The sequence below is a fragment of the Oncorhynchus mykiss genome, chromosome 9 (genome assembly GCF_013265735.2).
Source record: "Oncorhynchus mykiss isolate Arlee chromosome 9, USDA_OmykA_1.1, whole genome shotgun sequence".
Taxonomy (NCBI): domain Eukaryota; kingdom Metazoa; phylum Chordata; class Actinopteri; order Salmoniformes; family Salmonidae; genus Oncorhynchus; species Oncorhynchus mykiss.
The window spans coordinates 51,454,556-51,470,635 of record NC_048573.1 but is presented as its reverse complement, the minus strand read 5'-3'; the positions used below and the strand labels follow the sequence as shown (position 1 = coordinate 51,470,635).

At 40.8% G+C, this 16,080-nt stretch overlaps 1 protein-coding gene across 2 annotated transcripts in view; it reads left to right on the top strand.

The window, feature by feature from the left end:
• casz1 (castor zinc finger 1) overlaps nt 1–16,080 on the top strand; it is a 262,670-nt gene that overhangs the window by 126,508 nt on the left and 120,082 nt on the right. For both annotated transcript variants that reach the window (XM_036988257.1, XM_036988256.1), the window contains one exon: nt 14,375–14,427. The gene's annotated coding sequence lies outside the window, so the exon portion shown is untranslated. The remainder of the gene's footprint in view (nt 1–14,374; nt 14,428–16,080) is intronic.

Genomic DNA, 16,080 nt, shown 5'->3' with positions numbered 1-16,080 from the left:
AGTGCCATATTAGGTAATGAATCTGCAATGGAAAAGCAAGTGAACGATACATTTATTGACAGGCCAGTGTTACAGTGGCTCTGAAGGACACCATAACCTACTGACTGACTGACGACACATACTGTGTCATGTAACTTTTAAACATATATCCTGCTGAGTTAGACGATATATGTTGTTTGGAAGGAGGGATTTAAAACACTTTTACTCAGAGTTTGATTGTATTAGTTAAGGTCAAATTACATGAGCTTGACTACTTATAAGAGAAACATAGAAAGGCTTCTTCGGTCATTGCCTGCGGCTTATCTAAACGCATCACCTGCTTCCGTAACTGAATAACATACCATGATATTGATAGCGAAGCACAGTGGAGTATTTAACACGAGTCTTTTCCCCCAATCCTTTGCCTCTCTATGTTATGTGTTAAAATCGTTTGGTGTGTAAAGTTGCATCCAACTATGGACACATTTTCAGTACATTTTCAGTCATTTAATAGATATGAACCATTATTCAGACATAGGCTACTTCTCTTAAGCCAAATCATTTGTTTTAATGAAGTTGTATTATTCCAAGTTGAACGAGTTACAAGCAAGTTAAAAGTTATATGAACGTCAGAAGCAAACAAACGACCGGTGGGAGTCAGTTGACCATTATCACTCCTTCACTTCAACAACAGAAAAAAGCGGTCTGTTCTGTAACACATCTCACTTGTGTTTCATTCTATTTTGGGCCCAATTCTCCTTCTTTGAACAGAGGGCAAAAGGCAGTGCGGGGGTTCAGCAGGGAGTGTGTGTGTGGGCTCAGGAGCGCTCCGGTTTAGGAAAAGTGACACTTTGCCTGGAAATACTCTCCAGAGCAGTTAGATAAGGAATTTAGTGGCTTTATCACAAATGCCACTGTTTAATTTAAAAGGGTGAGGCACTTAGGATCTGGCACCGGCCTTTCGGTCTAGTGATAAATTTGCAAGAAAGTGGAAATGATTGGAGCCCAGGGAGAAGCAGATTAGCAGGATACAAATATAGAAGTGACATTGTAGTGGGTATTAGTCAGGTGCTCCTCGGAACAAGTGGCTGCTTTCTGATAGGCCTGAGAGTGGGGCCTGCCCGTGGCTCTCGGCAGCTGGATTGATTGCGGGGCTAGATTGATTGGAGCAGTGAGGCATGGGCCGTTTGTGTTTCCCATAACTACACCCCACCACCAGCCCCTCTGCCTCTCTCTTTTTTTCTCTCGCTCTCTCCATAAGGCACATCTCTGCCTCTCTTTCTCTCCTCACCTCTTTCTCTCTCACTCCATTGACCCTCCCCCTCCCTCTCTTGTTCTCTTCCTCCCTCTCTTTTCATTCACTCCTTCCCTCTCTCTCTCCCTCCCTCCCTTTCTTTTCATATACTCGCTCTCTCTCTTTTTTTTTCAACAATTGGTGTGGTGTTCGTTTTGTCACTTTGGTGTAGTTTCCAGAAGTCCTGAACTGCAGTCCCTTGCCACTCTTTCTGTCAATGCTAGACCTGCTGTCTCTTTAGCCTCTATTGACTCCTTTTAACCTCATCCTATCTTCCACACATTTAAGCAGCTGCTTACCTTCCCTCACTCAGTTGCTCCACTCCTTCATGGAAAATGATCAAGCTCCTATTATTTAGTAGCAAGGTAGATTTGACTACATATAGGCTATGTACACACATAATTATTAAGATGTTTGGCTTAAGATGTCTCTCAAGAACATATGCCAACAAATTGGATTACAAGTCCGACGCTAAGAACAGTTCATGTCATTAAAAACAAATCATTTTCTCAGTTACCCTTCAGGAAATTAAAGACAAAGAATAATCATATATTTTTAAATGTTTTGTCTTATTTTTCTTTGAATTTCCCAACACTGGTCTCTAGTTAGAGTGAGAGAGAGAGAGAGATTCATCCACTGGCCTGAACTCCGTTGTTTCAGAGGGGGCCTCACAGAGGAGAATCAGTGACCCTACATGGGCGCCTTTCCTGCATAGACCAGCATGTCTAAAGGGAAACTGATAGGCTAGTGAAATATCTCCCACTTACAGAAAAGGGGGAGAGAGACTGGGAAGGGCAGACAGGACAGAACAGATATGGATTGGGTCACAAGGCTGCACAAGGTCTACCTAAGGAAATTAATATTCAAAGTACATTTGGTGTCACTTGAGTGGAAGGGCACGACCTAAACAGCTACCCCAAACCATTCCCAGTGTTGGTCAGGCATACATACTGTAAGCACTACATGGATATTTGTAAATGTGTACATATATCGACATATGTTGTGGTCAGTGACTGCTATTTATAAACATTTGGATATCATAGTACAGTACAATCTGGAAAGAGGGTTATACCTAACCTAGAAACCTGAAGGGTTCTTCCTAGAACCCTCTGTAAAATAAAAGGTTCTACATAGAACCCTATGTAAAAGGTTCTACCCAGAACCTTTTCTACAAGGTTCTTTCTATATAGAACTATTCGTGGAGTGTTCATCATGAGAGCATTCTGAATAGCCCAAAAAAGGACTTCTCGGTTCTTTACAAATGATTATTATTAACCAAGTTGTGGAATGGGGATGTATAAGGTGTTATGCACAGCAGTTATTATGTAAAGTATGTTAGGTATTAGGAACAGTTAAAGGAATAGTTCACTCAAAATCTATATTTTTGTATTTTGTTCATTAGTCCACTGTTAATACAATCCCCCAAAAGTGTTCATGTCAGCAGTCAAGTTTTCAAGAGCACTTTTAGCACAGGGCAAAAACTGATGCGTTTTGCACAAAAATCTCACAAATAATCAATGAACTGTTCGTGTCTGTTCGTGTTGCACATCCAAAAGAAGTTTAAGAATCCGTTTCTCCCATGTCAATAGAGTTATTTCACCTGGACGTCCCTTCTCTCTGTATCAAATGGTGGACATGCGGTGGGAGTCGAGATGCACTAAACATGCCCAGGGGGCTGCAGGGAAGCCGCTGTCTCGTTTTCTGGGGCAAACAAACACATACAGGGAGCAGACATGGCTGTCACTTCTCACATAGCTCCCTCTATCACCCCAGGGCAGGGGGGCAGGGGCAACCTCTGTAGTGTAATGATGCCACCTCCATACACACACACACACTCACATGTTTGCACACGCACACGCGCACACACACAATCTTCATGCTGTACTTATCAGACACGTGCTTGCCGACCGTAGAAGTGCACTAAATCAAGATACTAAATCATATATACAAAATCTGATTTGTATATACTTTCTTTTCAAACTGGCCATGTGACCATCCCAGGATAAAAAGCAGATTTAAGACCATGGCCTCTTGCTCCATTTTTTACTTAACAGATTGATCAGTGATTGACTGTGCTGGCGCCTAGCAGTAGTTTAACTTTACATGGCGAGGATGAGGTTTAGCAGTTTTCAATAGTATTTCAAGATAGCCTTACTGCTGCTGTTTTTGGCAGACTAACAGCTGCCAGCAGCATTAGTGTAGCAGCAGACACTTCTGAATGTTCCCCAGACCAGGCCTCATGTGTCACATGGACCCATTCCAGCCTCCCCGAATGCCAGTTCACATTCAACAAGACTGGTTGAAAACAGTACATCTGCATCTCTGAGTCCATCACAAATGGCACCCTATTCCCTTTATAGTGCACTACTTTTGACCAGGACCCATAGGGCCATAAGCGTTTGTCTCTTTTAGACTTGGAGGCGTTCAAGACTATCCAGTGAATGCAACCTTTTGCACATTTTTAAAGCCCCTGTTTCTCTTTATTTCGTCCCCTCACTCTGCCGTATTATATTGACAGGTCACAGATAAGAAGTGTATTTCAATTACCGTAGAGCTTTTTTAAATTCTAGAACACTGTAGACCAAAGGGAACGAGGTATTTAACCCCACTCGCTCCTGCTTTGACAACATTGCTTTGAATTCATTCGGATGTAAAATTAATTCTTGCAAATGTTCTCATTGGGACTTTCTGTTCATATTTGCATTGCTCGACATTCAAAATTGGAGAAAGATACAAATGATTGGGCTTGGCTCAGTAAATTCATTGTACTGAGAAAAACTGCAAAATGGACGGGGTTCAGTGGTTTTTAGGCCTTTTGAGGGTTTGTGTGTCAGGATTTATGTATTTAATTACACACTCATTCTCCTAATGTAAAAGGAAAAAGGGATAAAACACACACCCAAGCCTGTAAGCCCAGCTGCCCTTGCACTGAAAGTTGGCCACAGTCACAGTTTAGCTCCCCTTGAACTGGGCTAATACTTGTCTATTCTGATTAGGATTAGTATGTGTAGTAGGGACTCAGGGACCCAGGACTGGTAATCTAATAAATCAAGATAAAAAAACTCGGAGATTGGTTTACTGAGGGCTTGGATTTACTATTGGCCATCTCAGAGAGACAGGGATTAACACAGCATTTGGTGCTGCTACACAGGTCCAGGCCTGGACACAGGGAGAGAGACGGACAGACACAGGAGGGAGGGACAGAGAGGAAGGACAGAGAGGAGGGAGAGAGGGAAGACGGGAGGGGGAGAAGGCCTGGCAAGGGCTTTATATTGCCGAATAGACGGGAAGTTTAACTCAGAGTGACAAGGTCAGGTTAGCCCTTGTACAAAAGGCTTTGTTCCATAGGCAGATTAAATGGCTCTTCGACAGTTTTTACACTTTTGGATCTTGTTGAACATGTTGGGAGTTAATCCTGTAGGTGATGGAAGCCCAGTTGTCAGGGCGATGAGTGGAACCAGAGAGGTATAAAGGAGAAAGGTCCACATAGGGCGATATGAACAAGTACTTTACCCTTATTCTCAAATAACAATTGCAATCTGCATGAAAATTACGTTTTGGTTTTATACCACGTTGTGGTCTACATACTGGCTTGTCATGTCTTCCTTTTTGTAGATGGGGAACCGTGGGCCTACCTGCAATTGCATCCCACTCATACTCCATGCACCTTAATGGCTGTTGAACAATCAAGACTTCACTGTAACTGACTGGATATTGTCTTGGTTGGCTAGTGGATTATCATTGATATGTATGAGATTAAAGGGATAGTTCACTTCGTTTTAGCTTTTGAAAGCACTGATAATTGATACAATCTGTTTCCACTAGGATCACAACATTCCAGACATTGAAAAAATACACAACTAATGAACTAAAAACGGTTTGGATGAAACAACAACACCCCACAGTGTAAATAAGATGACTAGCTAAGCTAATAACTAGTCTAATTAACTAAGTGATGTATCACGTTAAAGCTGGTCTGTAAATTGTTCAAAAACGGGTAGCAACAGTTGTTAGCTGTGAAAAAGTGGAGGAATCGTATAAATGTAAGAACTAATATTAATAGTTCTGCCTTCATGCCAGGCTGAGAAATATGATCTATTTGTTTAAGTGGAGGCAATTTCTGTGAAGCTCGTCCTCTGGCAAGTGATTTTCTGTGAAACCCTGAACTAAAATAGTTTCCTTACCTGATATTTGAGCAACCTCTGTTAATAACTCGCTAATAACTCGCTAAGGTTAACGTTTCACATTCATCAAATGCGGAAGAAAGGCTTATCTGTTTGCCTGACTTGTTAGCGAATATCAAACACAGTGAAGTCTCTTAAGATTCCACCAATAGAGGTAGAGAAACTTCAGTAAGACATCCCAGCTTGTCCAAAATAAGCCTTTTTTCTCTTTCTGAGGGAACTGTTAGCAATATCACTGGGCAATTAACAAGGAAACGAGAGAGAAATGGAGAAGCCAATTACTTCTACGAGTTAGCTAAAGGCCATTTTAAACTGTGTGCCCATGACATAATAATGTTTATGGTAAATATTATAGTCGGAGACGGCGAGTGCTTGGCGTGAGAGGGAGGGAAAAAAAGGCATCAATCTCGGATCGAGAATAATTTATTAAGATCTGAGATGCGGCAATTACGTGGAAAGGACCAAAAAGAAAAAAAAAAGAGCCAACTATCCAGGAACCGCATACATGATTGCAATCTTGATTAAATCCCCCTGGATCTAATGAGTTGATTTTCTGCTGTTAATATTGCATTGGCTTATGATGGATTCGTTAAGATAATGGAACGAAGCTAAAATATAAATGACTCCCTGTCAAGGAGCAGATTTTCGTCATTTTCCGTCTGACACCTCCGCCGTGGGGATTTGGCGGGGCCTTTTTGTGTTTAGAACCATCAGGATCTAGAATACTAATTTTTCATGTGCAGACGACTCTAACAAAGCTTCCTGCTTCACCCTCTGTTCTCTCTAAATACCTCCTCTCAAGGTAGGAAGAAAGGGAAAACAGGATCCAACTTGCCTCTTACCAGCGCTATATCCTCTGTGTTCACCAATGATACTGTATCTCACACAAAATCAGAACCATACACCAAAATATTTAATATTATCCTTTTTTGCATCTGTTTTCCAACTACAGTGCCTTCAGAAAGTATTCATACCCCTTGAATTATTCCACATTTGGTTTGTTACAGCCTGAATTCAAAATGGATTCAATTGATTTTACAGACATACCCAAGACGACTGACTCAAAGCTGTAATCGCCGCCAAAGGTGTGTATACAAAGAATTTACTCAGGGGTGTGAATACTTATGTCAATGAGATATTTCTGTATAACATTTTCTATCAATTAGCTAAAATGTCAAAAAACACGTTTTCACTTTGTCATTATGGGGTATTGTGTGTAGATAAGTGGGGGGGGGGGGGGGGGGGGGGGTCAAGGGGTGTGAATACTTTCTGAAGTCACTGTATTATATGACACACAGAATACAAAGATCCATTCTTTAGAAAAATGCAATGAATCTGGCAAAACATGTAAGAAATGAAGTTTTTGTATTGACCTGTGTTTTTGAGATTAATTAATAATGTGGCCTCTCCTTTGGTGCTTGCCAGACCAGCTGAGCCAGTCGCGCTCTCAGTTTAAATGGTCTGTCACTTAGGTCAACGAGAGGAGTGAAATGTTCAGTGCATAGCATATTGATCCCATATTACACATGAGTAACAACAGAACATGGATAATTTTGCGCTCAAGAGTGGAGGAAAGCTTATGCAAAAAGCATTAATAATCACCGAGGGGGGATACTAGACTGTGAATAAGTAGATATTACATACCATCATTTGTCGTGGCTGGGTGAGAATCATACACCAAAAAGAAGTCAGTGTTACACTTGACTTGGTTGTGATATGTAGCATTCATTAAACCTTTATATGCATGACATACATAGTCATAATGCCCTGCATATGTTTATATGCTATGCCCTACATATGTTTATGCAGCATTGACATAAAACATTATAACACCCACTCCATAAGAACTGTTATAAAGCACACTTCATAAGAAAAATATATGTTATAACAGAGACATGGACATATAGGTTTTCAGCAGAGACAAAGTAGTGTTATGGAGTGTGTGTTATGTTTCATGTCAATGCATTGGTACAGAGTATATAAACATATGTAGGGAATTATGACTCTTTATGTCATGCATATAAAGACTTTTTGAACGCTACATATCACCACTCTAAGTAAAGTGTTACCAGAGTCAATGTTGTTAGGTTTACCTTGCTAGCAAGATCTACATTTCTGGGGACGTTTTTATATCAGACAATATACCACTGATATGACACAAAACTACTTGTTTACTGTTCTAATTACGTTGGTAACCAGGTTATAATAGCAATAATGCACCTCAAGGGTTTGTGGTATATGGTCAATATACCACGTCTAAGAGCTGTTCTTAGACACAACGCAATGCGGAGTGCCTGGATACAGCCCATAGCCATGGTATATTGACCATATACCACAAACGCTTGAGGTGCTTTATTGCTATTATAACCTGGTTACCAACCTAATTAGAACAGTAAACAAGTAGTTTTGCGTCATACCAGTGGTATATTGTCTGATATAAAAACGTCTTTCAGCCAATCAGCATCCAGGAGCCAAACTACCCGGTTTATAATAGCAAATGTATCTTTCAGTGTGGATTCATGTTCTATAACATTGTACAACAAGTATGTTGGATGAGTATCACAAAGGCCATATGGACTAAAAGCATGATCATTCCAAAAAGAAAATACTGTGCGGTTATAAATGTTGTTCAATTCAACCTACCAACCACATCACTGGCTTTTTTAAAATCATCATCTTAATCACTATTGTTGTCAAGTTTCATGCTTGGCCTGACCCTTCTTTTGTGGCTATTATAATATTGTTCTCCTTTTTCCGTGCAATATTACCAGGGAAACCGTCTGATTGGGCCTTTCTTCTGCGTGTCACTTTTTTTGTCCTTTAACATGGTTTTCCTAAAAAGTTTTTTTTTAATCAATCAATTTGGAGGCAGAAAATAGGCTTTGTCACGGCCAGGCCCAGGGTCGTGTGATGCTTGCTTTGGCCAGTGACAGGTCCTCAAAAGGGATAAAAATGAATATTTTGGGGGGGAAACTGGGGTTTCCATGGCGCCGGCACTTGTTGCACATTGCTCACCATTCCACAGTCCTGCATGGTTTCAAAGGGAGGGACAACAAAAATTAGTCGAGGAGCGGACGGCTGGGTATGGCTCAACTGTAGATGTGGCTGCCCCTGAGCCCCCGCTCGCTCCTCTCCTAGGAGAATAGGAGGGAGAAGTGACAGCCCAAAAAAGGGGGCCTACTAGGTGTTGTCGAATATGCATGAGCAGTGTCAATAAGTAAATGTTCAATTTCTCATTGTGCCACGGCCATTCAAAAAGTCACTTGGGAAGGACCACGTAGCATTACACAGAGCAGGAGAAACTGAGGAGAGGGTCATTTGTTGAGAAGGTTATTCTTGTAGTATGCAGCTTCTGGTTTGTGTAATTAGCGATTGCTTGTGTTTGGGCTGGGGTCATGTAAACTGTACGTTTCTAAGTTTATGTGTGAGAAATGGAACCAGGAAACAAAGACAATAGTTTGGCAATCATTACAACAAAGAGGATTGTTATCTTAAGTGGTTCAGCTCAGTGGAATGACTGTGTGTTCCTGATTTTTATGTTCGATTTGTAAACCCACACACACTCAGGTACAATATATAAGCTTGACTTGTTCACAGACTTAATGTTTTAAAATAAATATATTTTCAATATTTTATGGAGATTTGGTTTGCATTAGGTGTGTTCATGACATTAACATAACATGCACTCTGGGTGTGTGTGCACTGGTATACTTCACTCTCGAATTCATTGGAGCTATTTTTGTACAAAGTAATCTTATAGCAAGAATGTTGTTGACCGTGATTACCGCTCGCTCCTCCTTCGGTTCCTCTTACAATTATGTATTCTTCTGTGTTTGGGAAATGGCTTCATGAGGTCAAGGTTTTTGCGTGTCAGGACTCCTTTAAACAATTTGCTATAATTTCCATAACATCACCACCACCCACAATAACAAACAAGGTTATACGCTTTGTAATCGAAATAGCATTCGTTCCCATGTCATGGTGAAAGACCAGACCTGTACACATTTAGATAAATGTAGTAAGATAGTAAAATGCTGTTAAAGTTCTTTTACTCACTAATCAATATATTCTCCTTTGCTCAACCAATTCAATAAGCGAAAGGTTGCATCTGCATGTTATTTTATACTGTCAGCTGTTATGATGCTGAGTGTCCTTTCAAAAGAAAGGCCTAGCTATCATTTGAAAACCTATTTTTTTTGTCTCGGAGATTCTCCACAGTATGCTGTCAGTCTGTCGGAAAGGTTTAGAGAGAGCCAGGATATGCTCCTTGATGGGATTTTATCATGCTAGGCATGCCCTGTTTCCTGATGAATATATTAAAATTATTACTGTGCAAACAGAGTTTCTAATTACTGACCTGCTTGCCATTGTACTGCGCCTTCTTTATGGTCCCCCCCTCTTCCATGCCTTGTTTATTTATCTGCACCAGTGAATACAGAATAGTCTGTGCAATGTAATTTCCATCCACATGAAAATGCTTTTGAAAATGCCAATCTCGCCTATTATACAGTGTAATTACTCGTCTGCTTTTCACATCTTCAGCCAGTAGGGAGATTGTTGGAGAGGGAGAAACAACATCTTGGTGGGGCTTCACTTCTGCTGCTTTCATAGAAGAATGTACTGTTGTTTTTTTTGAGGCCAAGGACAATGTTTGTCAAATGTAATTAACGTGCTATTGATAGTGTAATTTAGTGTAGTGCCTACTGGTTACAATACTGTCTGTGGAGCACAGTGTTGTATGAGGAATACCTTCAAGTCATAAAAATATATCATTTTTGTTAACTCAGCGACAGTAGATACAGTATATATACAAACGTATGTGGACAACCCTTCAAATGAGTGGATTTGGTTATTTCAGCCACACCTGTTGCTGACGGATCATCATCTGTCCTCGGTTGCAACACTCACTACCAAGTTTCAAACTGCCTCTGGAAGCAACGTCAGCACAATAACTGTTAGTCTGGAGCTTTATAAAATAGGTTTCCATGGCCGAGCAGCCGCACACAAGCCTAAGATCACCATGGGCAATGCCAAGCGTCGGCTGGAGTGGTGTAAAGCTCACCGCCATTGGACACTGGAAATGCGTTCTCTGGAGTGATGAATCACGTTTCACAATCTGGCAGTCCGACGGCCGAATCTGGGTTTGGCGGATGCCAGGAGAACGCTACCAGCCCCAATGCATAGTGCCAACTGTAAAGTTAGGTGGAGGAATAATAATGGTCTGGGGCTGTTTGTCATGGTTCGGGCTAGGTCCCTTAGTTCCAGTGAAGGGAAATCTTAGCGCTAAAGCATACAATGACATTCTAGACGATTCTGTGCTTCCAACTTTGTGGCAACAGTTTGGGGAAGGTCCTTTCCTGTTTCAACATGACAATGCCCCCGTGCACAAAGCGAGGTCCATACAGAAATGGTTTGTCGAGATCAATGTGGAAGAACTTGACTGGCCTGCACAGTGCCCTGACCTCAACCCCATCAAACACCTTTGGGATGAATTGGAATGCCGACTGCGAGCCAGGTCTAATCGCCCAACATCAGTGCCCGACCTCACAAATGCTCTTGTGGCTGAATGGAAGCAAGTCCCCGCAGAAATCTTCCAATGCCTACTGGAAAGCCTTCCCAGAAGAGTGGAGGCTGTTATAGCAGCAAAGGGGGGACCAACTCCATATTATTGCCCATGATTTTGAAATGAGGGTTCAACAAGTAGGTGTCCACATCCTTTTTGTCATGTAGTGTATAGTGTATGACTAATATGTGGTGTTGGGACAACCTTGTCACATTCCTGTGTTTTAGACGTCTTCTGTACCTTGCGTTTGGTGTGGTTCAGCAGGTTTTTCTACTTACAACGCCAAAAACGTATGTTTCAAGTTCTGTTTCATTGTTACTGCCATTCTGACATCTCACGCTAGTTTTCACTCTGTTAGCCTGTATCTTATACTGTAGGGCTATGTGTGGTATAAAGGTGTCACCTATTTACCGGGCGCATTCTGTCCGTGACCCCGCCGTGGAAAAGGGCAACCCTGTTGTTTACTCGTCTGTCTGAGATGTTGCACAGGGGTTTGATCAGGGGAGTTGATAGGAGCTGCAATTTAAAAAGAGGACACTGCAGCCCTGAACAAAAACAATTAAAGGAAAATGAAAGACGTCCCCCAAGGGTTGAAAATAGAAAATTAGCAACATGCATGCTGGAATCCACAGCCCCCCCTTGCCCACCCCTCCCTTTCCAAACTTACTGGGCCTGCATTGTTATGTATGATCAGATCTGCCAGTTCCTCCTCTAAGCTCCTTGTCACATTTTGACTTAATGAAGTGCAACTTAGAAGGGAATTGGGTTCATCATGCTAGTCGCACGATGCTCCCTTGTTGTAGCAAACAGGAGCGGCATGGGACTGAAGCGCTACAGTGCGAGTCGTTATCATTCTGGTCAGTCTGTTTAACACAAAATTAAACAAAGAACTAATTAGTGCCTTATGAATTAATAACTGCACTGTTGCCGAGTAGAAGTTAGGTTGCTGAGGGGAGATAGAAAATAAGTAGGAAGATCAGGTTAGAATTATTATTGCGTTTTGGCCTCACTTGTGCTCTCAAGGTTAGGAAACTTTGTTGAGAAGTTGCAGTGACTCAACTGGTTCTGCCTAAGTAAGTTTCTGTCTTTGTCAATGGCTGGGTACTATACAGTTCAGTGGGCTTTGAATGTCATTCATGAAGTATAGCCAACTGTATGCTTAAATACACATATTCATGTTTTTTTATATTTTTTGTTTTAGGCGTTATATGGCTGGGTCATAATCCTTGTTTTACGTTTATAGCAGGATTTTCCAGAAACCTCTGGATTTTCTAGAAATTCGCACCCTTCAAACCCCTGCTCAAAGTGTCTCTTCTGTATAACGTTATGACCTTACCATGTCTCACATCTACAATGTTGCACCATGTCATTTGAAATGTTTTGCACCTGTATCATATGACTGTTGCCATAAGGGAAAGAGATCACGTTTGACCTAATTTCACATTCTCCATGAATGTGTTGAGCAGGCCTTGGCTAACTAGACCTTCAATGTTATTGGCAAATAAATTCACACCCTTCAATCTGATTGTGGGATTACAGATTCTAAGTAAATTATCATTGGCAAGCTGTGCTGAAATATTCACAAAACTGGTTAACCGGATATCGCACCTGCTCCCCACTGTTGATTTGAAGATGGGACTCTGTCATTCCTCCATCCCCCTCCCTCTTTTTATCTCTACATTCTGACTCAGTGTAAATGGCCATTCAGCTGAAGTACACCTTCCTTGGTAACACTTTAAATGAAGGGTACCAACATAAGGACTTCATAACACATTCATAATGCATACATACTTCGTTCAAAAGAAAAGCGATGATTAAAATATTCAGTTGTCCACAGTCATTTTAACATGCTTATGTACTGCTTAAGAATGCTGTATGCATGGGTTATGACTGAGCTATGAAGTCCTTATGTAGGTACCCTTCAATTAGTCTTAAACATTTTTTTAATTTGCCCATCAGAGATGTGCAGAGAATGGACCTTCAAATATATGTATTTCTTTATATGCACAGTACTAGTCAAAAGTTTGGAAACACCTACTCATCCAAGGGTTTTTCTTTATTGTTACTATTGTTATATTGTAGAATAATAGTGAAGACATCAAAACTATGAAATAACACATATGGAATCATGTAGCAACCAAAAAAAAAAAAAAGTGTTAAACAAATCAACATTTATTTTATATTTGAGATTCTTCGAAGTAGCCATCCTTTGCCTTGATGACAGCTTTGCACAATCTTGGCATTCTCTCAACCAGCTTCATTAGGTAGTCACCTGGAATGCATTTCAATTAGCAGGTGTTCCTTGTTAAAAGTTCATTTGTGGAATTTCTTTCCTTCTTAATGTGTTTGAGCCAATCAGTTATGTTGTGACATGGTGGTATACAGAAGATAGCCCTATTTGGTAAAAGCCCAAGTCCATATTATGGCAAGAACAGCTCAAATAAGCAAAGAGGTCAGGTCAGACAATCCGGAAAATATCAAGAACTTTCTTCAAGTGCAGTCGCAAAAGCGCTATGATGAAACTCACTCTCATGAGGACTTTAGACTGGTGGAAATCTGTCCAAATGTGAGATTTTTGGTTTCGACCGCTGTGTCTTTGTGAGACGCAGAGTAGGTGAAAGGATGATCTCCGCATGTGTGGTTCCCACCGTGAAGCATGGAGGAGGAGGTGTGATGGTGTGGGGGTGCTTTGCTGGTGACACTGTCAGTGATTTATTTAGAATTCAAGGCACACTTAACCAGCATGGTTACCTCAGCATTCTGCAGCAATACATCCTCCCATCTGGTTTGCGCTTAGTGGGACTGTTTTTCAACAGGACAATGACCCAACACAACTCCAGGCTGTGTAAGGGCTATTTGACCAAGATGGAGAGTGATGGAGTGTTGCATTAGATGACCTGGCCTCCACAATCACCCGACCTCAACCCAATTGAGATGGTTTGGGATGAGTTGGACTGTGGAGTGAAGGAGAAGCAGCCAACAAGTGCTCAGCATATGTGGGAACTCCTTCAAGACTGTTGGAAAAGTATTCCAGGTGATGCTGGTTGAGAGAGTGTGCAAAGCTGTCATCAGGGCAAAGGGTGGCTACTTTGAAGGATCTCAAATATAAAATATATTTAGATTTGTTTAACACATTTTTGTTTACTACATGATTCCATATGTGTCATTTCATAAATTTGATGTTTTCACTATTATTCTACAATGTAGAAAATAGTAAAAAATAAAGAGAAACCCTTGAATGAGTAGGTGTGACCAAACTTTTGACTGATACTGTATATGTAGATACTGTAATAGATGATTGTTGGGCTTTAATGTTACCCCATCACACACACACCTCTCTCCCCTCTTTCTTAGATGAAGTAAGTCTATATGGAGTGACTTGGTCCCATGCTGGAAGAGAAAACGAGGTAGGACAAATATACCGCATGACTGATTACTGCCACCACATTCTCCCCTGTTCATATCTACAACAATATCAAGCATCTTCATTAATCACCATGGATCAATGTGTCTGGGGTTGTAAAAATTGACAAATTACTTATTAGAATCCCACCGTTTTATTTTCCAGCTGATTAACTCACAGTGATGTCGTACACTGTACATATGCCCTGATGTATCGGTTTTTCGAGGAGGCATTCACAGCATGAAATGGCTGGGGCTATGATCATATATGCAGTCAGTGTTCTTCTGCTCTTGGTACCATGTAATATGGTGCAGACAGAGCTATTACCTGTGAGTGTACCTTTATATGACCCTTTCCAGGTAGTGCTAGAGCTGGAAACATAGTGGTATAAGGACACTCCACCCATAAATGTTTGACTTAAAAGAAATACATAAGGCTCCATACAGTAAAAGATACATTAGTGATCATCTCTTAGTGATAGGGCTTTATCAAGTCAAGAGAACGACACATACTTGAAGCCCTGTCATAAGAGGATACATAACATCTGCATAGTAATGACATAACAGATGCCATACGCGGTTGTGTCCTCTTATGAAAACGGACTTATGTTATGACACATGTTATGTTATGGCATTTCTATGACACAAGCCATTGTTTAGGTTCATTAATTGTCATTGCTATAAGTTGACATAAGATGCAAAGACTCTTTAGGATAGAAGGTCATTACTAAGAGATTGTTATGTGAGCTTCATTATGAATGTTCATGAAACAACATTTACATAACAAACATTCAACGTATGCAGTATGTCACTTGTCACTTGCAAGGTTGGTTGTCATAATGACAATAGTTATCGTTTGCCTGGTTTTGGGCGTTTTAGGGGTAAATTGTAACTAAGCATGCTAAAATATTACATGCAGGTTACCTACTTAAGGACTTCATAAGACATTCATATCCCATACCTACAGCATTCATAGCAGTACATAAGCATTTCGTACAACTTATCACAGCAACTGCAAGTTGATGTTGTCGTTAGTTTTTGCGGTTGTTGAATATACTGCTTATGAATGTGATATGTGCAGGTTATGAATGTTTTATGTAGCCCTTATGTCAAGTGTTACCCCATAATCTCCCAGACATAATTTTCTAATGGTTCCATTGAATGTCATTCACTAATTACTAGTAATTACTCCAACCATTAGATGCAGAAGGGTAAATACAGATGACTTTTGCCACCATTAGTAGTCATTATGTTGTTATAAACCTTTGAGTCAATTTACAACCTTTTAACCAAGAAATAAGAGCCACAGTATTAAATAGTTGTCCCTAACTTGTACGCCATTGTCAGAAACTCACAATACTATCTAACCAATAAAAAAACGAGCTTGTACAAGTTGATTGTTCAGAGGACGTTAATGACTTGTGACTTGTAGAAACTGGGTTGCTTTTTTTTCTGAAACAAAACCTTCTGTGCTAATGATGTTAGCTGGTAGAGCACAATGCTGATGTAGGAGTCTGTCATGAGGATGCACACAACAGCCCTTGCCCCTGGCTTCCTAGTCAAGAGGGATCTGTACATTCAGAAGTGACACCGTGGGCTGTCTCATGTCAAAGTGAGGACCCTTAATGTCACCGGGGGGTGGCATGCCTGTGAATTAA